This window comes from Macaca mulatta, chromosome 2, assembly GCF_049350105.2.
Source record: "Macaca mulatta isolate MMU2019108-1 chromosome 2, T2T-MMU8v2.0, whole genome shotgun sequence".
NCBI classification, from domain to species: Eukaryota; Metazoa; Chordata; class Mammalia; order Primates; family Cercopithecidae; genus Macaca; species Macaca mulatta.
The window spans coordinates 173,432,958-173,460,194 of NC_133407.1; the positions used below are offsets into that span (position 1 = coordinate 173,432,958).

General features: G+C 34.2%; 2 long non-coding RNA genes across 6 annotated transcripts in view; both read left to right on the forward strand.

The window, feature by feature from the left end:
- Window positions 1-27,183, forward strand: LOC114676435 (uncharacterized). 3 transcript variants are annotated; one of them, XR_013414578.1, is made up of 5 exons: window positions 1-10,364; window positions 14,601-14,708; window positions 18,583-18,719; window positions 22,415-22,571; window positions 26,788-27,183. It is a non-coding gene; the product is annotated as an uncharacterized LOC114676435 (long non-coding RNA). The 3 variants fall into 3 exon arrangements; XR_013414579.1 differs by lacking the exons at window positions 22,415-22,571; window positions 26,788-27,183 and adding an exon at window positions 19,062-20,026 and having other exon boundaries at window positions 9-10,364; XR_013414577.1 differs by lacking the exon at window positions 22,415-22,571 and having other exon boundaries at window positions 15-10,364.
- LOC114676434 (uncharacterized) overlaps window positions 1-27,237 on the forward strand; it is a 587,559-nt gene that overhangs the window by 445,168 nt on the left and 115,154 nt on the right. The window lies entirely within an intron of this gene.

Here is a 27,237-nt window from a genome sequence, read left to right on the forward strand (position 1 = left end):
TGTATGTTAATTCGTATCTTCTGTTTTTCTACTTTATGCCTGCCTATCTATTATCTATTTATCCATCAATCTGTTTTTTTAAATTCAATCTTCTTGAATTATTTGTTTTTATTCATTTTTTTCTTCTTTTCTGCTTTTTTGTTTTTTTCTAAAAATCACTCCATTGTTACCTCTTTATTAGCTTAGGTGGTGTTTTCATCCCTTTTTTCTGTTAACACTTAAATGTTAATGTGACTATTTACTTACTCACATCTTAATTTAACCAATATGTTTACTCTTGAGACATTTTAAAGACTTTAACATTAGCAGCACTCCACAGTATCTTCATAATATTTTAATGAAATTCATAGGTTTTGGTGTTAGGGTTATTCAAGCCCAGTAAAATTATTCTACATGCTGAAAAAAACTGGTGAAGTATTAGTAATATTTCTTTCTTGAATATTTTACATAATTCACCAGAATACCTATCTGGTCTTAAATTCTCTCTCTCTCTCTCTCTCTCTTTCTCTTTCTCTGTGTGTGTGCATGCATGTGCATGTGTGTGTGTGAAGTTTTTGTTATAATAGACATATTATTCTGATTTTTCGGTTTATATCATGTCAAGTCTTGATTATTTAAATTTTTCAAGAAATTTGTTCATTTATTTGAGTTGTCAAACTTGTTCATGGTATGTCTATAGAATCTGTATTAATACTCCCTCTATCATTTCTGATATTGGTATTTCATGTTCTCTGGCTCTCTGGCTGGCTGTCTAATGGTTGTCCTTTTTTTCTAACTTTTCAAAAATCAAATCTTGGGTGTTAATTTTCTCTATTATTTGTTTGTTTTCTATTCTCCTGGCTTCTCCTTTAATATTTATTATTTCCTCTTTTCATACTCATACTTTTTTTTACTCTCTCTCTCTCTCAGCTTCCTAAGGTGTTACAATATGTAATAAACTTTAGGATTTTCTTTTATTTTTTAATATGAGCATCAAAAGCTATAATTTCAATCTAAGCACAGCTATGTGTCTAGCCAACAAATGTGATATGTGGAATTTTTATTATTTATATTTTCAACATATTTTTAAATTTCTCTGCCTGTACGATATGGTTCCTTCACATTTGTGTGCCAACAGTTTTGACTGCAAACGTTTACCATTATTCTTATTGTTTACATTAATCCACGTGTTTTTTACACATTTTAGTTGTTGTTGCTCATTATACCTTCTCATGTTGCAGACCTAGCTTCTTTTTCTTCTTTTGTTTCTTCATTTCTTTCTTATATATATATATTTTTTGAACTCTTATCTTTTAATTTTTCTCTGTCTTTGGAAGTGATATCCCCAAATTTTTTAAATCTGTATTTTGCCATCATTCCAAAAGTTTCAAGTGGATACACAGTTCTATGTTGTCAATAATTCTTTTATTGTGTTGAAAATATCAAGAGAATAAGACATTATGAAAAGATAATACAGAAACAAGGGTGAGTGAACCTGTAGACTCAGTGTGTAAAATATGCCTGCATATGTCAAAGTGAATAGAAAAGCTACTTTGTAGCCTTTTTTATATTACAGCCTCTCAGACCTTAGGCTTCAGACTGGTGAATTTTGTTTTGTACTGGCCAATGGACCAACTGTTTTTACTGTCCAATCTTAAATTCTAAAGGTAAAATATTGCAGGTAACATAGAATATGCATTATATTTTTAAAGAGTTGACAACTGAAATCAATAACTATTTTTTGCTAATAAAAAAGATGATATAAGCTCTTTGTCCAAAGTAGCGCTTAATCAGACTGAAATTTTAAAGCTAGATGGTACTTGTTGTAAACAAATGGTCCAGGTGCTTACATATTTTAGCAGTTGTATATCCTGAGAAAACTCATTCTTAAAATTGGTGCTATACTAACAGTAGTATATGATATTGTAATGAGTTTGCTTTATCATTGGAAAATACTTACTTCTGCTGTAGAGGACAAGAAAACAACATGAGTGTATCTCATAAAAAGTAATTAGCAAAGATAATAAGTAAGCTGGTAGACTATGAGATATAGGCAAAACTCATAGGGTATGTTGGAATAGAAGATAATAAATAAATAATTAACACATGACATACAGGCAGAATTCATAAGCTGAGCTAAATATAAATAAATAGTAAATAATTAATAGACTACAGAACATGCTAAAGATGGAAAGAATAATTTCAATGTATGCTGAAAAAACAGAAGTGCTACACGAAGATCGAAAAAGAAAGGTCATATATTGAGAATGCATCCTATAGGCTAAAAGCCACCTCATCCCTATATAAATCACCCAATGGTAATACCTAGCATTGTCCTATGACGGTCCCAGATATGTCCTGCCCAAGGAAGGTACATAAAACCATGACTATTCGTTTAACTAATTGGCAAGCTACTTACCTCTGCATATCTGATAGACAAATGGATATCTTTGCCCCTAGTAACTTTTGTCTATGAGTCCTTTGAACATACTTGGGCTTTTATTCTCAAAATTATATCATTAGAAAGGAAGAGGATGGTGGAGGAGAGAAAAAGAGACAGGACGTTTGTATGTTGTGTATCCCAGAACTTATGTTTCAGGTATTTTTTCTCACTCACAACCTCTCTGAAGCATGTTAACCTGTCCCACCTCCCTCCTTTGCCTCTTACTTCGTATTTTAAATATTTTTAATAAACTATGATTTGTTCTATAATAAACTGACTTTCTGTTTTGTGACCTCTGGAGTAGTTTATTAGTATGCTCAGAATCTATCATTGCAAGTAATTTCCTATATAGTAGATAATAATATAATCATTAAAGCATATTTGCTAATACTCTTTACAATGGATATTTAAGGCCAATTATTTAAAAATTAAGATAATGAGATATGCTAAGATTAAGAATATCCAATTGTACTTGCAGACAACCAATATTTATCTGTGTAACTTCTAAATAACCTTGACCAATACCAGATATTTATAACGATGAAACGAAACTCAAGTCTCTATAAAGCTGTTAATTAATCTCTAAATTACTTTGGGGAAACATTTCTTCTGTTACTACTTGGAAATGATTATGTGTTCTAGAGAATGGAAACTTGTGGTTCATAACACTTTAATATCTATTTATATACTTACAGAGATTTTGCTTCATATAAATCTATAATCCTTTCTAAAATATTGTTCTATCCCAGTGGGTTCCACATACTGATAGCATATCAAAAGCTACATTCCAATGAGGCCTGCAATATTTCACTAACTATACTCTTGTCTGTCTTGTGTCAATGTCCTCATTTATCATGTACTCTTGTCAGATCAGTCTTGCTACAGAGACACTTTAAGTCACTTTCATTTTTAACGTGTTTCATTGGATCCAAGTTTGGATTTAATAAAGTCCAAATTTCTTACTCAGGCATTCTAAACCCTAAGAGAATCAGGCCATGCATCTTTTCCAGGCTTATATTTTTTATTACTGTAAATCCAAGCTGTGGTTGGAGTGCTTCAATGTTTGGTCAACCCTTCAAACCTAACAAATATTAAGTATGAGATTTGAAACTATGAATGCATGTCTGTTATCTGTAACTACCTAGTCATTACTTAATGTTTTTTGCAATAGTCTCATCATCTACAAAATGTGAATATAATAATTATAATCATAGCCATAATTATACTCTCCTCACAAAGTTGTAAAGATTAAATTAGATAATCTATAAGGTGTTATTTATTCTGAGAATCCCCTTCTCTTTATGTACATATCTATAGATATATATTGATAGACATATATTTTCTAAAAACTTCTTTGTGGGTCAGCTATATCCACATTTTTTAAATTTTTCCTAAGGTCTTTATAATCAACTTTATTTCTATATACTAGTAATGAACAATTGGAAATAAAAACAATGTACCATGTATACTAACATTCAGAAACTTATATCACACCACGAGCGAGTGAACTCTGATAGAAACTATAGAAGCTGGGTGACAATGACATGTCAACACAGGCTCATCAGTTGTAACAAATGTACCACTCTGGTAAGGGATATTGATAATGGTGGAGGCTATGCATGTGTTGGGTAGGGGATATACAGGAAATCTCTCTAATTTCTGCTAAATTCTGCTGTGAACATAAAACTGCTCTAAACAGTAAAGTCTCTTGAAAAAATAAACATGAAACAGGTATAAACTAATAAGTATATTTAGCATATATGCTGAACACTAAACAAACAAACAAACAGAGTTCTGGTTTCAGCCATGACATGTAAAAAGGTTGGAAGTCATTACTTCATTTTTTACCAAAAGAGAAGAAATGAATAAATGTAAAATTAACAGTTCTTGGGCCTATCAGAGAACTGAGGTTACAGGGCAAATCACCACGCTGAAATCTGGAGATACAGGCAAACACACAGAAATACAGTTGGGATCCACTTGCCTAGAGAGGATGCTGCTAGAGGCAGAATTGTTAGAAATGTTTTAATAATAATATAGACAAGTTGGTGGAGACTGAGTGTGGACATTCTTGAGAGTGAGAAACCCCTGAGAGTCATAATCTTAGGGGAACCCCCACATTCTTGTGGGTTTTACATTCAGGAAACACACAAGGTTCTCAAAATGCATAGCTAAGAACAATCCCCTTCTTTTCCAGAGCCTTATGCCACCCAGCAGAAAAGGCAATTTACCCAACTCTAGCCCCTTCTAGCCTTCTTATCTCACTTAAGGGTATGTGTGGTGGTGGTGGAGGAGGGGAGAGTTAAAACAGACAAACAAACAAACAACAGCCAAAAAAAAAAACCTGTTTTGAGAAACATAGCCCAGCGACACAAGCATACTAAAGGACTGAGATTTAATCATAAGATTGTAGAGCACTTTCCTTCACTACCTAATACTTACCATCGTATAAAGTATAATAAAAATGGATTATAGCTGGAAGAACTGCAAGACACGAACTCTATATAAGGAAGAGTTCTTAGGGTCGTCAAAAGACAAAAATTGATAGAATTGAACACTGATGTAGAAAAATTTACTATTGCAGTTGAAGACTTTAACATTCCTCTTTCAGCAACTGATAGATCAAGGATGTAGAAAATCAGTAAGGATAAAGCTGACCTGAAGAACACTATCAATCGACTTGATGTAATTGACATTTATAAGGTACTCCATAAAGCAATAACAGAATACACATTCTTCACTGTCTCATGTGGAAATTCACGCAGATAAATTACATTCTGAGTCATGAAACACACTTTAACAAATTTAAAATAATAGAAATCATACTAAGTATGCTCTCAGGCCACAGTGGAATTAAGCTAGAAATCAGTAAAGGAATGATAGTTGGAATATTCCCAAATATTTGAGGATAAAACAACATACTTTATATAAAAATGGGTCACAGATCTCTCAAATAAATTTTAAAAAATTGTACTAAGTAAAAATTAATAGAAATTATTAAAATGTGTTAGAAGAGTGAAAGTCATGCTTAAAGAAATACTTATGATATTAAATACACATATGAGAAAAAGCAAAATCCCTAAAATCAATAACAGCTTCCTTCTAAGGACACTAAAGAAGACAATGTAATCCTAAAGCAAGTAGAAGAAACACAGAAGAAATAATTAGAACAGAAAACAATAAAATTAAAAACAGGAAATCAATAGAGAAAAACAATGAAACATAACTAGGTTTTTGAAATGTATTGATAAATTGTTTTGAGGTATTTTTGAAATTAAATTGATAAAACTTTAGCCAGGCTAACCAAACAAAAGTGAGAAGACACAAATTACAAATATTAGAAATGAAAGAGTGGTCATTACTACTGATTTCATGATATTAAAAGACAATAAGGAATACTGTGAACAACTCTATCCCACAAATATCATAAATATCATAACATAGATGAATCAATTTCTTCAACCACTCTACCAAAACTCCCATAAGAGAAATAGATAATCTCAATAGGACAATAGTTATTAAATAAATTGAATCAATAATTTAAAATATTATAAAATATAGAGCATGGGCCTATATATTTTTACTGGTAACTTCTATCAAATGTATAAATAGGAAGTGATATAAATTCCCCAAATCACTTTCAGAGAATATAAGTAGAGGAATATTTCCTATCTCATTCAGTGAGGTCAGCATTGTCTTAATACCAAAACTAAATAAAGACAACACAATTAGAGAAAACGACATGTCTTAATACCAAAACTAAATAAAGACAACACAATTAGAGAAAACTACATATCAATATCTTTCAGGAATATATATGCATATACATATATATCCTCAAGAAAATCTTAGTACCTTGTATGTAACAATGTATAAAAAGAATTACACCTTATGACAAACTGAGCTTTATTCCAGGAATGCAAGACTAATTCAACATTTGAAAATTAATGTGGCTCACCACAACAACATGCTAAAGAACCAAGATTATATGCTCATATAATTAAGGAAGAAAAAGATTTGACTATATCCAACATCAACCACAGTAAAAATTTTTGGCAAATTAATAATAGAAAAAGTATTCATCATTTTCTAAAAAGCATCTGCAAAGCCTAGAGATAATATGATACTTTGTGATGAGATACTGGGTGGTTTCCCATAAGACTGGAAACAAAGCTAAGATGTCCTCTTTCACCACTCCTAATTTATATCCTACTGGAAGTTCTAGTTAATGCAATAAGATAAGAAAGTAAAATAAAGGTAGGAAGATTGGGAAGGAAGACAAAACTGCCTGTGTTTGCAAAAGAATTATTATATATATAAAAATTCCCCAAAACTGACCCTCCAAAATCCCGAAACAACCCACCTAGAACTAATAAATGAGTTTATCAAACTCACAAATAAAACATTAATATAACAAAGTCATTTTTGCCATATATACCAGCAATAGATTATTTAAATTTAAGATTTTAAGTAACATAGCACTTACAATGATTTATCTAGTTATACATCTAAAAAAGTGTATAAAAACTATAAAACTCTGATGAAACAAAATAAAGAAAATCTAAATAAAAATAAAGATATTCCATGTTCATATATTGGTAAAAACAATTTGTTAATATGTCAATGCTTTCCATCTTGATCTACAGATACAACACAACCCCTACCAATAATAGATCAAGTCATATTGGGGATATTGACAAAGTCATTGTAAAGTTAATACGGAAAGGAAAAAGACATAGTATAGCCAACACAATACTGATGTAAAATAAAAGTTGGAGAGGACTGATATTACCATATTTTAAGAGTTACTATAAAGTTAAATATCTAAGACAAGCATGGTAATGCCAAAACATAGACACATAGATCAATGAAACATAACAAATAGATTTTGACACATATAGCCAGTCAATCTTTGACATATGAGCAAGGCAACTCTATGGAAAAAATATAATCTTTCAAAAAATGTTGCTGGAGTCATTGGACATCTGTGTACAAAAGCATGACCCTAACTTCTACCTCACACCTTTCAGAAAAATTAGCTCAAACTGGATGGAAACGTGTAGAAACAATACAGTAAAAATCTAGGTAACCTTGAATTTTTCATGGAGTCTTTAGATACAACACCAAAATTTTTATCCATGAAAGAAAAATTGATATATTAGACTTTATTAAAAGTATAAACTTATGTACTACAAAAAGCACGATGGAGAGAATGAAAAGACAAGCTGTAGACTGGAAGAAAGTCCTTGCAGAACATGTATCTGATAAGGGACTTGATGTGGTTCAGCTCTGTGTCTCTACCCAAATCTCCTGTCAAATTGTAATCCCCACGTGTTGGAGGAGGGGTCTAGTGATAGGTGAATCACTTATGGGAATGGATTTTCCCCTTGCTGTTCTCCTGATAGTGAATGAGAACCACAACATCTGATTGTTTAAGTGTGCAACACTTCCCTGTTCACTCTCCTGTTCTGACATGTCAAGAAGGTGCTTGCTTCACCTTGGCCTTTCCACCATGATTGTAATTTTTCTGAGGCCTCCCCAGCCATGCTTCCTGTACAATGGTGAAGAACTGTGAGCCAATTAAGCCTCTTTTCTTCATAAATTGTGTAGTCCTAGGTGTGTCTTTATAGCAGTGTGAGAATGGGCTAATACAGAAAATTGATACCAGAAATGAGACATTGCCATAAAGATACTGGAAAATGTGGAATGAACTTTGGAACTGGGTAATGGGCAGAAGTTGGAACAATTTAGAGGGCTCAGAAGAAGAGAGGAAGGTGTGGGAAAGTTTGGAATTTCATAGAATGAATGGTTGTGACCAAAGTGCTAATAGTGATATGGACACTATATATATGGACACTGTAAAATAGAAGTTGGAGAGGACTGGCACTACCATATTTTAAGACTTACTATAAAGTTAAGTATCTAAGACAAGCATGTAATGGCAAAAGATAGACGCATAGATCAATGAAACAGAACAAATAGATTCAATTCAAACAGATATTCAACAAACAGGATAGTGAAGTCCAGGGTGAGGTGGTCTCAGATGGAGATGAGGAACTCATTGGGAACTGGAGCAAAGATCACTCTTGCTATACTTTAGCAAAGAGACTGATGGCATTGTGCCTCTGCTCTAGGGGTCTGTGGAACTTTGAACTTGAGAGAGATGATTCTAGGTATCTGATATAAGAAATTTCTAAGCAGCAAAGTTTTTAAGATGTAGCCTGGCAGCTCCCAGCAGCATACAGTCATATGTGTTCATAAAGAGATGGTCTGAAATTGAAACTTATATTTAAAAGGGAAGCAGAGTGTAAAACTTTGGAAAATTACAGCCTGACAATGTGGTAGTAAAGAAAACCCCATTTTCTGGGGAGAAATTCAAACTGCCTTCAGAAATGTGCATAAGTAAAGTGGAGCCAAATGTTAATAGACAAGACCATGGGGAAAATGTCTCCAGGGCATTCTAGAAGACCTTAACAGTAGCCCCTCCCATCACAGACCTGGAGGCCTAGGAGGGAAAAATGGTTTTGTGGGCCATGCCCAGAGACCTGCTGCTATGTGCAGCCTTGGGGCATGGCACCCTTCATCTCAGCTTATCCAGCTTTAGCTGTGGCTAAAAGGGGCCAAGGTACAGTGCAGGCGGTTGCTTCAGACAATGCAAGTCCCAAGCCTTGGCAGCTTCCATGTGGTTTTGGGCCTGCAAGTGCACAGAAGTCAAGAATTGAGGTTTGGGAGCCTCCACCTAGATTTGAGAAAATGTATGGACATGCCTGGATTTCCAAGCAGAAGTGTGCTGCAGGGGTGGAGCCCTCATGGAGAACCTCTGCCAGGGCTTGAAGCCCAAATACAGAGTCCCCACTGGGGCCATGGCCCAGTGGAGCTGTGAAAAGAGGGTCACCATCCTCCAGACACGAGAATGGTAAATCCACTGAAAGCTTGCACTGTGCACCTGGAAAAGCCTCAGACACTCAATGCCAGTCCATGAAAGCATCTGGGAGCAGGCTGTACCCTGAAAAGCCACAGGGATGGTGTTTGCCAAGGCTGTGGGAACTCACCCTTTGCATCAGCATGCCCTGGTTGTGAGACATAGAGATAAAGGTACTTATTTGGGAGCTTTAAGATTTAATGCCCTTCTGAGTTTTGGACTTGCATAGGGTGTATAGCCCCTTTGTTTTGGCCAATTTCTCCTTGTTGGAATAGGAATATTTACCCAATATTCCTGTGCCTGCATTGTATATTGGAAGCAACTAACTTGTTTTTCATTTTACAGGCTCATAGGCAGAAATGACTTGCCTTGTCTCAGATGAGACTTTGCACTTGTGCTTTTGAGTAAATACTGGAATGAGTTAAGACTTTGGGGGACTGTTGGGAAGGCATGAATATGAGAAGGACAGGAGGTAAGAGAGGGGCCAGAGATGAAATGATATGGTTTGGCTCTGTGTTCTCATCCAAATCTCATGTTGAATTGTAATCCCCATGTGTCAGGGGAGGGGCCTGGTGGGAGGTGCTCAAATCATGGGGGCATACTTCCCCCTTGCTGTTCTGATAGTGAATGAGTTCTCATGAGATCTAGTTGCTTACAAGCGTGTAGTGCTTCTTCTTTCACTCTTTCTCTCCTGTTCTGCCATCTGAAGAAGGTGCTTTCTTCTCCTTTACCCTTCCACTATCATTGTAAGTTTCCTGAAGTCTACCTAGCCATACTTCCTGCACAGCCTGTGGAACTGTGAGTCAGTTAAACCTATTTTCTTTGTAAATTACCCAGTCTCAATTATGTCTTTAAAGCAGTGTGAGAATGGACTAATACAGGCGTTACATTCAAAATATCTAAGAAAGAACACCTGAAGCTAACAATAAGAAAGTGAAATCTCAGTTTAAAAAGTGCAAGACATCTGAATAGACATTTTACCAAAGAAGACAATATAAATATCAAATATGGATCGCCAAGGTAATTCTGAAGAAAATGCAATGTTGTAATAATTGACCTTTTCATGCTATCTCTCTTTATGTTTCACAAGTGCTAACCCTATTTGACTATTATACTTCCTTCTAACTCTATCTTGTGTCTACTCCCCAGAGAAAAAAAAGCAGCATAATGTAGAAATACCGAAGAGCATACCGGCTATCGAACACCACATTTAGCAGTCCAGGTATCTCTGGAATAAGTGTACTGTGATCAAGGACACATTTATACGGAGCCTTATTTCCATTTGTAATGTTTTGTCCTTTGAGTTTGGTGGTGTTGTTAATCAGTATTTGTGTTACTATGTGTATTATCTTGTATTGCAATGTGTTAGTTTTCCTTCATATTATGTTTCACATTTCTTTGTTTATATTTTTTAAATAAACATTTTAAAAATATTTGGAAATGAGGCTTTATAAAAAACTCTTTTGGAAAATTATCTTTTTAAGTGGAATTAGAGGAGAAGATAGTTTCTAGATGGGAATGTGGCCATAAGATGGGTTTAATCAGTTATTTAGGTAGGTAGTATTAAGGACCGGTAATTCAAATCATGAATCTAAACTTTTAAATACCCTCATGCAAGTTCTTTAAATTCTCTAAGTCTTAATTTCTTCACAGAAAACAGAAATTAAAATGTTTTCTATGTGTTCTTGGTAAGATTAAATTACATAAAGCACCTAAGACACCAGTGACTGTCACAATGCACAACTATAGTTAGCAAATATTATTCTCATACATTCTGCTGTAGTAATTTGAAAATAATTCTCTATAAAAGGTAAATTCCAGTTTTTAAAATATATGTAAATTGTCTGACCATGGTGGCTCATGCCTGTAATCCCAGCACTTTGGGAAGCCGAGATAGGCAGATCACCTGAGGTTAGGAGTTTGAGACCAGCCTAGCCAACGTGGTGAAACCCCGTCTCTACTGAAAATACAAAAATTAGCCAGGCATGGCGGTGCGTACCTATAATCCCAGCTACTCAGGAGGCTGAGGTAGGAGAATCACTTGAACCCAGGAGGCTGAGTTTGCAGTGAGCGGAGATTGCACCACTGCACTCCAGACTGGGTGACAGAGTAAGACTCCATCTCAAAATATATATATAATGAGTGCTTTATGTTTATGAGGTGGTTTATTAATTGCATTTAAATATAGAATTATTTGCATATTGTGTGCTTGGTTTAATTAGGATCAACAGTATATTTAGGATTGAAACGATTGCTAAATAAAAGAAAGGATTTCAACTTTAATTTTTCAAAGAATCAGATTTCTGAATGTATTTTTTGTTAGAAATTATTTGGAGATAGTGAATTTGACCTAGCTCAGTCACAAACTATTTATTTTGGCAAGAAGTTTTGAAATCTATGAGTTGGTGCATCATTTTCAGTCACAGTAGTTGAAAGCAGTTTTGTATTGGTTCAGATGCTGTGCTTTAGTGACTTTTACTTTGTCATAGTTGATTTATAAAGTGCAGTAATATTGAGAATACACTTATAGAAAATATATATTATCTTTTCACTCATGTATTCTACTTGAAGAATATATAGTATTATAAGCAATATTATCAATTCCAAACTTTTGATAGGAATTATAAGCATACTTACACATAACCTCAGTAGAAAATAATATTGAAGCTTATTATTATCTAAATAACTTATATATATATATATGTCCTTTTAACCTCATGGAAAAATAAATGGATTCAATAAAGTACTTTAGAAATAGGCTTACATCTTGGGCTTTCACATTTTTCACTAAAATGAACCAATCTGCTCCCAATTTAATTCATTATTAATTCTTTAGTAGGCAACATAAATGTAATAAACAGAAAAAATTGTGTCTGTGTTAAAATAACTCTCCTAAATTGTATTAAATGATTAGTAATACTTCATAATCAGTATAAAGTAGGCATAGATTTGTTTGGGAGATGCACGTTAATGAATTTTGTTGTAAGAAAAAAATACATCATTAGACTTTGTACAGATTTCATCTGAAGACCTCTGCTAGATTGCCTTTCAATACGATGGCAACAGTATCCCAGCAGGATACTACAAGAGATAGTCATGTGACTAATCACAGTGGACTTCATGTCCTTGGGGTTGCAATACCAAAACTGACATTTTTTTATACCATAGAGTTTGAGTCCTGACAAGCATCTGTGAAGCTTTTCTGCTTCATCTCACCCTGTCTATACTATATCTCTATCTAGAACAGGAAATGTGCCTCTTGGGTAAAAAATCAGGTTTAGAGATGTGAAAAATAGAAATTAGCATATTTTTTAAAGACATACACATATTCATATATATGTATATATAGTCCAATAATACATATATATATAAATATTCAGACAAAAAAATCTTACCTGTAATAAAATGTTTATATTAAGAAATATCTCAAAGATTAACTTTGAAAAGCATTCATAGTGTGGATAAAAAAAGAGAAAACTATTTCACAGCTTGCTTTCTATGACACAATGGAAAATATTGACATGAGAAGAAATAAATTTTGGAAATCGAAATACTCTAAGAAAAGAGCATATATATTACTGATAGGTTGTGTTTTCTTCACAACATATTATCACTTAAAAGGCAATAAAAATTTACACAATAGATGGATGGGCAGTTAAATTAAACAACATTGATTCAAAACTTGAAAAAAAAAGTGGGGGTCAAAATATACTATTTGATTAAGTACTGGCTCTTGTTACTTAGGAGTCTGCCAAAAGGTTTGAATCTTATCCAAAGTAGTCTATTATACTTTTCACCATTTTTAAACCCTGAAAGCAAGGGAGACATAAAATACACAGGCATTGAATAAAAACTGAAAAGAAGCAATTAATTTAGAACAAATGTCCACTTCATGTGATAAAATCGAAGCCCTAAAAAGAGCCTAGTGACAGCTTTTAGGTGTTATGTCTCCCCCTAAATTCTGTGCTCAGACATAAGATTAGTTTTAAATCTTTGGTTGAGCATTTTAAGTTTTCATACTCATAAGACATTGTCCTTTCAAACTTTGAACATTAAATTAGCCCTTAGTATATTCACTTGATATATATCAAATTAATATCAATATCTATAATCTAAGCTCCCAAATGCTAGTTTTTACTTTTTCAATAGAATTTCAAAAAATACATTTAGGTGTACAAAGAAGAAGGGATTATGTAAGCTTATTATTAATTCTTTCATTTAGATGGACAGTGAGCTTTGGATGAGGTTAATAAATACTGCACTGAATTCTATTAGCAGTAAGAAAGTGCTTTATGTATTATATGGTAAATTATAAGGCTATGCTTTTAACAGATAACTAGATATAATATTTTTATTTTCTATTAATTATATTCTACCTGGTTGTGCATTCTTGTTTGGATTAATGTACTATTTTCTAATAGTTTAAAATTTACTGTAAGTGTTAACACTTTTTACATTTCAAAATTATGTGCTTTTAATCACTTTACAGAGAACATTTAGGTGGCATTAAAATCAAAATTACAATGTCAAGTGAAGGTAATGTGTTACTGATTAAAAATAATTTATTTAAGAATATTCAGAATATAAATATAAGACAAAAGAAGAAAACTTAAAATACCCATAACATTCTCCACAACATAACCATTCTGAACACATTGATATAAACCTTTCCAGGTGCCAGTGGGTTCTTGATCCGAATTTATTTACATAACTTCAATATATTGCAGTGGGGGCTTTTCAAATAGGAAAATTAAAGCTACAAATGTTATTTGAAGTCTTTGTTTTTATATGATTTTGGTTAAATAGGTGCAGAGTCTCTGATGACATTACCAACTCTTAACACACTGAATATGCTTAATAAATTGCAAAGCACATAGATAGAAATGCTATATATGTGTAAATATATGTTCCTTGACATGAAAAAGAGAAAAAAGGATTCATTGAAGATAGTATTTCAATTAAGGCATTAGAGTATTTCACGTAGGTCTAACCTGAATATGAAAGAAACCCACATCAATACTATTCATCAAATAACAACTAACTAATTGAGCACTCACTATGTCTGTATACTATTTATCTTTTGCATGAGATGATTGCCATTATCCTAATTCTATAGGACAGAAATGTGAGATACAGAGATAATAAAAACATTTAGGGACAAGAGAATATAAATGATAGAGCTAGAAGTTGGCCACATACATCCAATGTAAGAGTTTACTTTCTTAACCATTCTGCATTACTGATTCATAATTGTAGATGGCGATTCTAGGTGCTGTTAATAATAATGGTAGATTCATTCCACCCCATCTCATGAACTCTGAGAGAAATTCTGGACAGTCTGGAGTTATCTATATTCAGTAAGAGGTAAAACTTTTACAACTATTTCTCTTATTTAAAAAGCCATGCAATATTGAAATTTGGGTAATATTGATAGTAGCGTTGCACATTTATCAACAGATTCTAGCTGCCAGCCAAATCTTTTGCAATTACAGGTAATTAAGACAAGTAAAAGAAATGGTCAAAAATTCAATTTGCTATATTAATGTAAGTTATATTCTCCTCTTTTTTGAGAGGAAGTGGGAAGTGAGAATGGTGCAGTTGTTGGGGTCAGTTAAGAAATAAAATATATTGGGCTTCCTAAAGGATATATTAAAATATTGATTACACGGTTTTCACGTTATTACTTATTTCATTGTGGGACTTCCAAATATGGTAAAGATAAAAAAGTCATGTATGAATGATCACTTCAAAAATCAAATGAGTGTAATTCACCAAATAGGTGTTTTGTGGATGACAAAAAATGAAGTCAAATTGAAGTTTGCAAAATACTAGAGGAACTTTATATGTTTGAACTCCAATACAATGATTCTCAACTACAGAGTAGCTTTAAAAATATACCATTGGCCGGACACGGTGTCACGCCTGTAATACCAGCACTTTGGGAGGCCGGGGGGCGGCGGATCATGAGGTCAGGAGTTCAAGACCAGCCTGGCCAACATGGTGAAACCCCATCTCTACTAAAAATACAAAAAATTAACTGGGCGTAGTGGTGGGTGCCTGTAACCCCAGCTACTCAGGAGGCTGAGGCAGGAGAATCACTTCAACCCAGGAGGCAGAGGTTGCAGTGAGCGAAGATCGCAGCACTGCACTCCAGCCCAGGCTACAGAGTGAGACTCCATTTCAAAAAAAAAAATATATATATATATACACACACACATACACACACACACACGTATATATATAAATAATATATATATACACACACACACACATATGTGTGTATATATATACCATTAACAAGATACCACCACAATCCAGTTAAATTATACACCTTCGTTAGTTATTTATGCCTAATGTTCCATTATAGGAACGCTAAGCATGTGGGAGTTATTTATATCCTACTGCTCAAGGTCATCGCCAAGGCCTGATTGCAAACATTCAAAAAATTGCAACCTCAGGCATAAATGGGTTAATAGGACCCTAACAGTGATAATCTTTTACACCACAAGTTATAAAAGCTTGCTCTACCACTTGATTCCAATAGGCTTGCATCCATGAGAAACTCTCCCCCTGTGAAAGAGGGCCATGAAGGATTTAGGTTTCTTGCATCCATTTATTTTTCTTCCTTGTTACCATCACCCAGTATAACAATGTCATAAACTAACAGTCCCTTAATCTCTACTGAGAGAAGCTTTTCCATTCCCTTAGTATAAAGATCAAAATTTATTAAACAATTTCTCTGAAAATATTCAGGAAAAAATATTATCCACAAGTTACTATAGTGGTTTCTAAATGACTATCTATAGTGAATTTTAAAGTTTTCCTATACCCTAGGAGAGTCTGCTTTCTCATTCAGAAGATTCTTATGTGCAACTAGTTTGCGTTTTTAGAAGTTTTAAATCAACAGAACTCCTGTTTTTCCTAATAAGCTCATATATGTTATGTCAGTTAATAAATATGGAACGGAGTACATGGCTTTGCAAAGCAGTGGAGGAAGAGACAGAAGGCCCAGAGTTATTTATTTTACCCTTTTATGTGCAATTTGGAAGGCAGAGAAGTAACATGTGGCCCTGAGGGATGAAAAATGTAGCCCAGTTTCATGGTTTCCACATTAACATACCAAGAAATCCAGCTGTACCTTTCTGCATCTCTTTGGATTCTATGAATTGCATTCATTTTTTTATAGTAGTCATCTTTTTTTTTCTGAAGTTACATCTTTCTGATTCTCACAACTGAAGAGCTAGTACTAGAAGAACTTCAGAAAAGTACTTACATTTTAAGAACTTTTATTACTTAATCTGTCAGCATGCTTTGCTAGTTTCTGTTTTTCCCAGATCCTTAAGGCCGAGTTCTCTGATGCCCTTAACAGCTTACTCAAACCCATCTCAGTGCGTCAGTCAGGACTCACAGAAATAGGACAAATAAGATTGGCATTCTTTTACCCACCCCATTGCATGCATTGCATTCATTCTCTCCATGTCCCTATTAACCATAGCTATTAAGAACACGCTCTATTATAACTACAATCCCAGATGCAGCTGATGGCTTGCTGTGTTCGAACTGCCTCTTGGCTTGCTCACAGCTTGTTTTTATCATTAGGTAATGTTTCTCAGAGCTAGTTGGCGCTGTGACTGTTTATTCATCTGCACTTGGCTGTGCTTTTGGTTTCCTCATCTCATTTTTGGCCAACAGGCCCTACTCCTCAGCAAAGAGCAGAGACCGGTGTCTCACAACACCACAGATGTGAAATGACTGGAAAACAACACCCTGAGTTGCTGCCATGAGGAATGATATTTAAGTCAAGATACTCCCCAATGAGGGAAGAGACTTTCAGCTGGGATTCTAAATTAAAAAAATATTCTGCCTCCGTAGTATGAATTTAAAATAACCATCCTAACACCACAGTTAATACAAAGTGATGACCAAAGCAAGGAAGAACATTATAATAATTATTACTCAGGTAGTAGAGAGACATAGAACTGAAGCACCATTCCCACCATTGATAAAGCCACCCTTTTGCTGAGTTTATAAAAGGAAAGGAAGCCAAAGCTTCCATAGAAATTAAATGAAGACTACTCAGACCTGAAAGACTACCTTAAAAAAAAAAAAAAAAAAAGAACATAAAATTTTGAGTCTAGAAATAAGGCTCTGAAATTAGAAACTAGTATTCTTGGAGCATGTTGGAAAATTACTTATAGAGAATGAGAAGATGTTGGTCAAAGGGTGCAAAGTTTCAGTTATCCAGATGAATAAGTTTTGGAGATAAAATGCACAGCATGGTGACTAAAGTTAACAATACAGTGTTATGCACTTGACATTTGCTAGGAGAGTACATTGTAAGTGTTCTCACACCTCTACACACACAAACATCCCTCCCCATTACACACGTAAGTAACTAAATGAGGTGTTGGAATTGTTAATTAGCTTGATTATATTGATCATTTCACAGAGTATACATATATACATATATCAAACATCAAGTTGTGCACTTCAAATGTATAATTTCCATTAGTCAATTATACCCCCAATAAACTGAAAAAAAAAAAGGAAAAAAAAGAAATCTAGAAAAAAAAACCAAACAATTATTTTGATCTGCCTGGAATTAGCTCTTCTTGAAGAGGAAATAGAAACTGACTGGTAACCCCTTCTTTACCCTTTGTGACTCTTAAAGTATAATTATTTAAAATGTATAATTATAGGATAGACTTCACTTAATCCCACAAAAAGCCTTTGTAATTTTCAGTTAAGTCCTGCGTAAAACCAAAACAAACAAAAACCAAAAGACAACAACAAATAAACAAATAAACAAAGACGTGGCTAGTCTTACTACAGCTAAGAACCTAGAAAGGGTGCCTCATCTCTGTCTCTTACATTACAATTACAGTAGTCAGGCTAGAAAAAGTTAATCTGGAAGCAGCTCCAGTCCCTAAAAGTGCTTGATTTTGTCTGAGATCTTCATCTGACTTAAAAATTATCTATCTATCTATCTATTTATCTATCTATCTATCTATCTATCTATCTATCTATCTATCTGTATATATGTGTGTGTGTGTGTGTGTGTGTGTGTGTGTATATATACGTATATATATTTGGCCCAAGTCACATAAAAGACAAGACGTAAATTATGCTCAGAAAGAGACCTAATCTGGTGATAATTTCTAACCCCATGTATGTATCAAGGCAATCTAATAGTCAAAATTGTGAAAATACATGACAACTAATTTTTTATTTCTGAAAGATCCCTAAATGGAATTAACTTGACTGCTGCAAATGGAACACTATAAGAATTCATGGAGTGACTATTGTGCAAGAGCCCCTGAGGACTGGCTGCTGTGAAGTTTGACACAGTTCTAATTTGGTTTCCTTTCAAAAGAGGTATTCCAATCTTCTCTTTGAATAATTGAGCAAAGCAATTATGCTATCTCTAGGAAAGTAATAATGTGCCCATGGAGGACAGTACAACATATTGCCTCATCATTTCATAATTTATTGATTTTAGAAAACAGTTAATTTCACTTTAATTAACCCATATTCTGCAGTACATGAAAACAGCCCAGTTAACCACTTCTTAAGTACACATTTAAAGAAGCAGTTTGCCATACCTAGTTGTACATCAGTGATTTTACCATTTTTCTTACTTATTCTGACTCAGTATTGTAAACATTGCCAGTTTATAGTTTAAATATTGGTTTAAACTCTACTGTTTATTTCCACTAGCTCAGAGTTCATAATGCATTTTGGACTACTTATAAGAAGATTGCCCAATTGCTAATTGAGAGTGCGAAAGTTTCATCCTTATCTCAGAAGGTTGTAAAATGTCAGTGATAAATAAATTGGAAAAGGGGAACATCCATCAAATGAGCAGAGTTTGAGAACTTGATACTCCAAACAGCAAATACAAATAAAAAAGGTAAATCTTAGGAAAAACACCACCAATATTCAAAGCCAAAATAAGGCATTAACACTTGAAATCATGAGTTAAAAACCCAGGGTAGAGGAAATTTTAAAATTTTCAGAGTAGAAAGGCTACTGGTTAGTGTCAAGAGTCAAATGGGATTATTTTTATTTGCCCATCCACCATAGCAACTTTATTCCATTCATTCCATCTTGATAGCTTTCTTGCAGCTCTTTTTTTTTTTAATGTACTTTTTTCTTACTTTACTATTTCGAGATATACTGAAAATATTGACAAAGGAGAGAAAAAATCATCAATAATTCAATTTTTTTCAGATAAAATTCCTGGAAACATTTTAGCAGATACACTTCCAGTAGTATTTTGTTCATTTTCTATCTCTTCTTACTGTTGTGATACACAAGTAATACACAATAATCACAAAAAATAGAAGATAGAAATAATAAAAATCAAAGCTAACGAAACAGCCTCGAAGCCCCGAATCGGTGTCAGTATCCTAGTGCATATTTTTCCATAACAAAATGATCGGTGAATGAGAATGGACACTCAAGTTATTTGAACCTTAATGAGCAGTGTGAGAAAGACAGACTGATCTTTATGTTGACCAATTTAGGTTGCACCATTGCTGTCCCACTTATAAGGAATATATGACTGCGGCAATCTCATGGGATTTTTGGTCAAGTCCAAAATATTAGGCTGCAGCTCTGCAGAAGAAAAGCCTTTACCTTTCAATGGAATGGATGGTTTCATTGTCAATCATCCTGAGATAATTTTGGCACTACCCATACTTCCCCAAAGGGAGTGAGGGCAAGGACTCAGGAAAGAGAAGTTAGATTTTAAATAGATAAACTTTTCTTCTCTCTGAAGAAATTTATGAATATCAGATATGTATTGCTTTAGAAGTCCCTAATATAAGGATTATAAAAAGCATTACGAATTTTAATTTATATTTTTAAAGTACTCAAAATATTTTATGCAAAATCTAGACCTAAGAAAGAATTGCTAAAAATCGCTTATTTGACACTCTCTTCCTTTCTCTCCCTGCACTGCCCAAGGTGTCAGTCATATTATGATCATTACATTGTAAGATCCATAATACTCATACTGTGTTTTGTAGCCATAATTATTGGAGATAAAGATGAAAATACAAAGAAATAACTACTAAGAAAAGGGATATCTAAATCTATATATAGAAATATATACATATACATACACACATATGTAGTTATTAATAAGAAAATAGTATGCAAATACACACTAAAAACTAATTGTTTTTAATTTACTAAAATATCTTGTTTTATAAAATACATGTTTATTTGGCTTAAAATATGATAGCAAATGATATGATTAAAAGGTAATTATGTTAAAGATGTATTTACCAAATAAAACATACAAATAAGATTCAGTTTCATTAATTAATTTTTTCAAAATTTCAGAATATTGATAATTTCCAAATCTTACTAATATTTCAGAGCACTTAAAGTATGGTACACTTCACAATTGATTTTGTGAATCTAGTAAAATGACTCTAATACCGTTTTTCTGATAAAGAATTCTGTTAAGATGCTATAGACTGAATGTTTGTGTCACCCCAAAATTCATATGGTGAAATCCTAATCCCCAATGTAATGATATTAGGAAGTAGAGGCCTTTGAAGGCAATTAGGTCAGAAGGGTGGAGCCCTCATGACAGGATTAATGCCCTTATAAAAGAGAAAGGGACATGAGTCTGTCTCTCTCTGCCTCATGAGCATGCAATGAGAAAAGATAGTTGTCTGTTAACAGGAAGAGTGCTCATACCTGCCACAGAATCTACCAGTGCCTTAATCTTGGACTTTCCAGCCTCCAGAACAGTGAAGAATAAATGATTTCTGCTTAAGCCACCCTGTATATGGTAATTTGTTATAGCAGCCCAAATTGACTAATATATAGATTTTTAAAAATTTACCAGCAGATGCATGAATGCAAGCACATAAAATATAAAATGTGCAAAATAAATAACATAACAAAATATTAATCTGCACAACTAAATATATTCCTAGGTTTTGTTGTTTTAATAATAGAAACTATTTTCATGTACTTTATATCACATTAGTAGTAGAAAATGAACATCTCAATAGATGTAGAAAAATTTTAGTGAATGCAATTTGACATTATTCTTAATCAAAACCAACTAGTAACCTAAAAGTATTTTTTAATTGTAATAATAATATATCTTCGAAAAGCATCAAAGAAGTACTCACAATTTGTAAAAAGCTCCTGGCATAAAACAGGGCCCTAAAAAAGAAGAAGTGTTATAAAAGACATTTTATATATTTAGCAACATACAATTTAGGAGATTATTTTATTTAGGAGATTACAATAGGAAAACATTCATTAAGAAGGAATGCCTCAAAGGAAAGAGATCTGAGATTAAATAGACACAGGTAGACCAATTAGTCATGTGTAAGACTTATGGGATTTGCCACAAAGTTAGAGATGGTTCTTTTATCTGAGACATTCTGGAATGGTGGAGGTTGATCTTATCTTAGAATACACAAGAACAGCGTGGTCCTTGTGATGACAGATTTCCTAGAACACAAGAGAGTGGAGAAATTTCTTAATCGTTGATATTTTGTGGAAGCATAGGGCTCAGATGAAGTTCAACATTGTCAATGTCTTACCTGGAACATTACATGACTATGCAACTAAAGTTATCTACCATGAGCTTGGCATTATAAGATTCATCAGATCATGTAACCAGATAGCCACAGTGACCACTGTGCAAATGGTACATTTTAAATTGGGTCTAATAAGCTCCAAATTCATAAGCAAGTTATATATATGGGTGGCTCAAATTCTCATGTTACCTAGTTCTATTGTATCTATGCTTCTTCCTCAAGTCAAATTGTGATCTTATGAAGATATTCATATGATCAACTTGCAAAGAAAGAAAAAAATCAGGACTGGTTAAAATGTAAGTGGACTGTATTGTTCTAATTACTGACTAATACATACAATTTTTAAAAAATTTACTGACAGAAATTATACACTTTAATTATAGACTTTAATATATTAAAGTATGTTATTTTATATATTACATAACACTCTATATATTCTATACGCTATTACATATTATATATAACATATAATAGAGTATATTATTTCTGTCATTACAGATCTCCTCAGTGCTTGTCTTAATGACAATTGTAAGGGAAGAGCCTTCCAATAGCAAGACTTGATTATCACATGGAGAAAAGTGGCTTGAAGTATGAGTATACACAGGCTCCCCAGCAGGAGGGAGTGGCTTTTGCTGATTGATCAAGGTTCTAGAAGGTACAATATTTGAAGACTAGGGACAAAAATCTCTCAAGAAAATGTATATGGGCACATCTATGAGAAAAGCCAGAGAGCGCGTGACTATTAATGAGTCTATGCCACAGAAGAAATTTTAAAAATATTTTAGATTAATAGAATGACTCATCCTATGGACATAAGTCTATTTCCTTTCAGTCATCTATTTCTGTTCAGTGCTGATTCAGTGAACAGAGCAACCCTGGAGACAAAGGTAGAAAATTTATATGAACCACCATGATTAGTTCTCTTTAAATTCAGATCCCTGATGAGTTAATCACACCTCCGAATGACCAACTATGTGCCTTAGAGACTAATGCTGAACAATTTATATGGCATCATTCCTAAATACACAATCATTTCTTTGGTGGCAATTAAATGATATTGGACCATTTCTTAGAGGGAATGGGTCATACTTGAATTACCTCTTACCATGGATATGGGCTTGTCTTTCCTGTCCACAGTGCAACTGCTAGCATTACTAACAGCACAACTAATCATGAGTTTACATCATAGCTGATCTATTAAAATCATATTCCACATAATATTCCTGCAAAGGATTGCACACATTTATAAAAAGTGAGGAGCCATAATGGGTGTACAGCCATGGAATACACCAGTCTTATACAACCTATTAATCAGAAGCAGTTGACCAATGGTATGGTTTGTTAAAGGCTCAGACAGTGCATCAGATTAGGGATTATACTCTCCAGATTACAGCACTGCTTTTCAGGATGCAGCATATGCATTGGAGTATCAGCTGATACATGGTATTTTGTGCTCTATAGATTGAATGTGTGGACCAAGAGGTGGAAGTAGGATTGCCTCTACTACTTTTACTTCTAGTGAACCAAACATACAATTTGTTTTCAGTTACCTAATTTCAGTTACCTTAGGCTCTGCTTGTTTACAAGTGGTGGTTTTCAGCAGAAACAACTCAGCTAAAAGACAGAGTAAGGGCTCCACTGAACTTGAAGTCGTAACTGCTCCCTGGCCTTTCGGGACTCTTCGTGTTACTGGTACTAACTGTACTAGCAGGAGGAAGAAGTAATTACTTCTAGTCATCATCAGGAAGCAAGTTTACTTCTATGAAACGGGAGTAGGGTAGGTTATGCCTTGAATACAACAAATTCATTGGGAAATGGCTTGGTCTTTCTGTGCCCAGTGATTAAATAGCCCAAGAGGACAGCAAAGTAAGGATACAAATCCTTGGGGGTAGCCTTCTAGTTCTAGGTCACACCAGTAGGCAAACAAGCAATTCAGGTCAGCTGTGGTGCTGGTCTAAGATGAGGGAAATACAGAGTCATAATAGAGAAGGAAAATTATGAATATCAATTACAATATTTGGACAAGTTGCAGCAACAGCGATTATTTTGTTTTACCTTACCTCTCTGTCCAGCTGTCACTATGGTGACAACACACGTTCCCTCTGCTGGAATGCATTTTCTTCTTAATGTTCATTCCCACACACCATTCAAGTCTGTTCAAATGTTACCCTCTTAATGGTGTCTTCCTGATTATTTTAAATTACATTTTTTTCCTACTCTTCAGTTTTTCTGTCCCCTCTTTTCCTGCTCTACATCACATTTAGCAATTTTAAATAAAATTACTTACATAAATGTATGCATTAATTACTTATTAATAGATATTTTTGTTGTTTATCTCTCTCCTTATATGTAAAATTCACATGGTCAAGAATTTCTGAGTTTTTTTTTTTCACTATTGTACCCCTATCATCCAGTAGAGTTCCTGGCTCATAGCAAATATTTAATGAATATTTATAAAACAGATGAATTAATTCACTTTATATTTTGGATGATGACTCCTGAATCTACATCTTCAACCTGCACATCCAAATTTATCTCTTACTCCACGCTTTCAGGTTACATACGGGCCAGAGGTAACATTATGTATAAGCAGAGTTGGCAGGATGTCGTTTGGCATAAATTTAGTGCAGAATTGAAGACTTTTTTTTCTCATATGCCAAAGAATACCCCCCTTAGCTTGATTATTAATATTTCACATTTTTTACAGGGAATAATAATAAGGTTAAAATATATATAGTATTGGGAGAAGTAAGTATTTATACAAATCTATTCCCACTGTATTGAAAGGGTTTATATTAAGTAAAATTAAGGATGGGAAACCTAGGAACGCTAAGTAGCAGAGGCTGCAGTGAAAGTGTAAGAAAGAATATTTTTAAAGTAAGGGTTAGAGATTAAAAAGCAAATTCTACCTTCAAACTGTTTAGCAAGCCTCTGTAGTTTTCTCAAGCTTACCGCGCTTGCCCTAAAGTGTTATTACTTCGTGTTTATACTACCACATCTTTCCATCAACTTAATTCCTTCACACACCTTCTCAGCTTCAGTCAGTGGACTATCATTTTTTCATCTTTCTGAGCTAGGAAATTTTTTAGATCTTCTCTCTTCTTTGTTCACCATATATAAGTCAGTCATCTAGTTTTTGTCGACTCTTATGTCAGGATCTTTAACAGTGAAATCAAGACTCCACAAAGTGTAGACTACACCTGCACTGCCATTTACTGTGTGGAGATTATGTTAAAAAATGAATTACCCCTTGCTTGACTCTAACCCCTATGTTTCTTGCCATTCCATTTATATAGCCTCCTCCACAAAATGTCCTTAAAAGTTGTATCTACACTTAATATTCATCTCGAATGTCATCTTCCACTTTGGGAAACATCAAAGTGATGACATTTCTTCCTACCTTAAACTTCCTCCCTAGGTCTCTCTATTGGCATTTTATCTCTTGACTCCCTTGACTTACATCATTTTCTGTTAATGTTATCTGTGCACTTACTTTCCCACCATTACACGAAGAGTGTCTAAATCGCTGAGACTGTTCTTTAAATCCCCAACAATCCTCACAAGCATTTATTAAACAAGAATGAATAATGTCATTCCAGGTATAATTTATCCTCCACTTTTTTCCTGAAAGGATCTCTGGATCTCGTTGATGCTGCCTCTAGGATAAATTTTTATACCTCTCATCATGTCCTCCGATTCACTAGCTCTCACCAATGTGCTTCAGTTAATTAATTCAATCTTATTTTCTATGGTGCTCCTTACCCCAATTACTTCAGTATTCAAATAGTTAAGTTTCTTGACAATTATAGAGAAATAATTATGTATGGACAGAACTTAGGACCAGAGACAGAAATGGAAAGTGAAAACAAAGGTGTTCTCTCCACCTCTCAGAGTCTTTATAGTCTTGTCTCTATTTTTATCATTTTCTCTCTTGATTGCCATACTCTTGCATTCAAGCTGAGTATCCAACAAACATCTATGTATTCTTCAAACTCCATGCATGCACTGTAATTTTTATGTTAATTCCATTTATTATTTCTAAAGGAAATTTAATTAGCTTGGCCCAGGACAAATGTTGTTTTTGCAGGGACCAGAGAGGCCCTTGGTACAATCAGCTGAGACCAGAGTGAAGAAGTGAGGGTGCAAATACACTTCAAAACAGGATTGTGGACAAGGAAGGCAAGACAAAACACTGAATATTTCATTTTTACTGAATGTAACTAGGAAATAATAATTTATGCAGAACCAGTCAGGATAGAAATATGGCTTTCATTAGGTTTTTAAAAATAACTGGAGACCTCATTATGATTTTATTACCATCATTTAACTAGAACCCCAATCATAGAATCATTGATTTTAATGCTCATTTGGATACTTTATCAGTGTGTTTCCTTGACAAGAAGACATCATAATAAAATTACTCATGCAAGAGATTTCCTGGATGAAACGCCTATAAAGAATAAAGGAGGAAGGAGAAGAGGTGAGAGGGAGCTTCAGATTCCAATGCAGGCTGAGAAACTGACATAAATGGAATGCATTCTCCACAGTTCATGTATTGAAAACAACCCTTAATGCAACAGTCTCAGGAGGTAGAACCTAACATAACATGTTTAGGTCAGGAGGGCTTTACCATCATGAATGGATGAATGCTGTTACGGCAGGAGTGGGTTTGTTATAAAAGTGAGCTTGGCTCTCTCATGCCCTCTCTCTCCTGTTCTCTGTCATCCTGTTGCCTTCCACTACAGGATCATGATAAGACGGCCCTCATCAGAGATGTGGTCCCTCAATTTTGAACTTTTCAGCCTCCAGAACCGTCAGCCAAATAAACTTCTGTTGTTTGTAATAACCCAGTCTATGGTATTCTGTTATAGCAGCTTAAAACCAACTAAGATGGCACCTGTGAAAGGAAAGAAGAAAGGAGGATCAGGGAAGAGCCTCAGTCTGTAGTGATGCTCTGAGAAAGCTGTGATCTGCCCGACGGGAAGCCCGAGAGCAAAACTTGCCTATTAGATGAGTTACACATTAGGCAACAGTGGAATGCCTGGAGTACCCCCGCCGTGCACAGCGATTAGATGGAAGGAGCCTGAGGAGAGCAAAGTCTCAGTGTGAATGGCGCATCTAACTATACCCCTTTCAGCAGGTTTTCTCATGAAAGGTCTGAGCAGTGCATTCCTATGCCTTCCTGAGCCACTGACTTGTCCTGTTCTCTGTGACATCTTCTTCCCAACAGAATGTAAGCACCACAAAATAAAGCAACGTACATCTTTGTACTGACTCAAGCTTGTGACTGTACTTGTTAAAAGGTTACATTTAAGAGATGG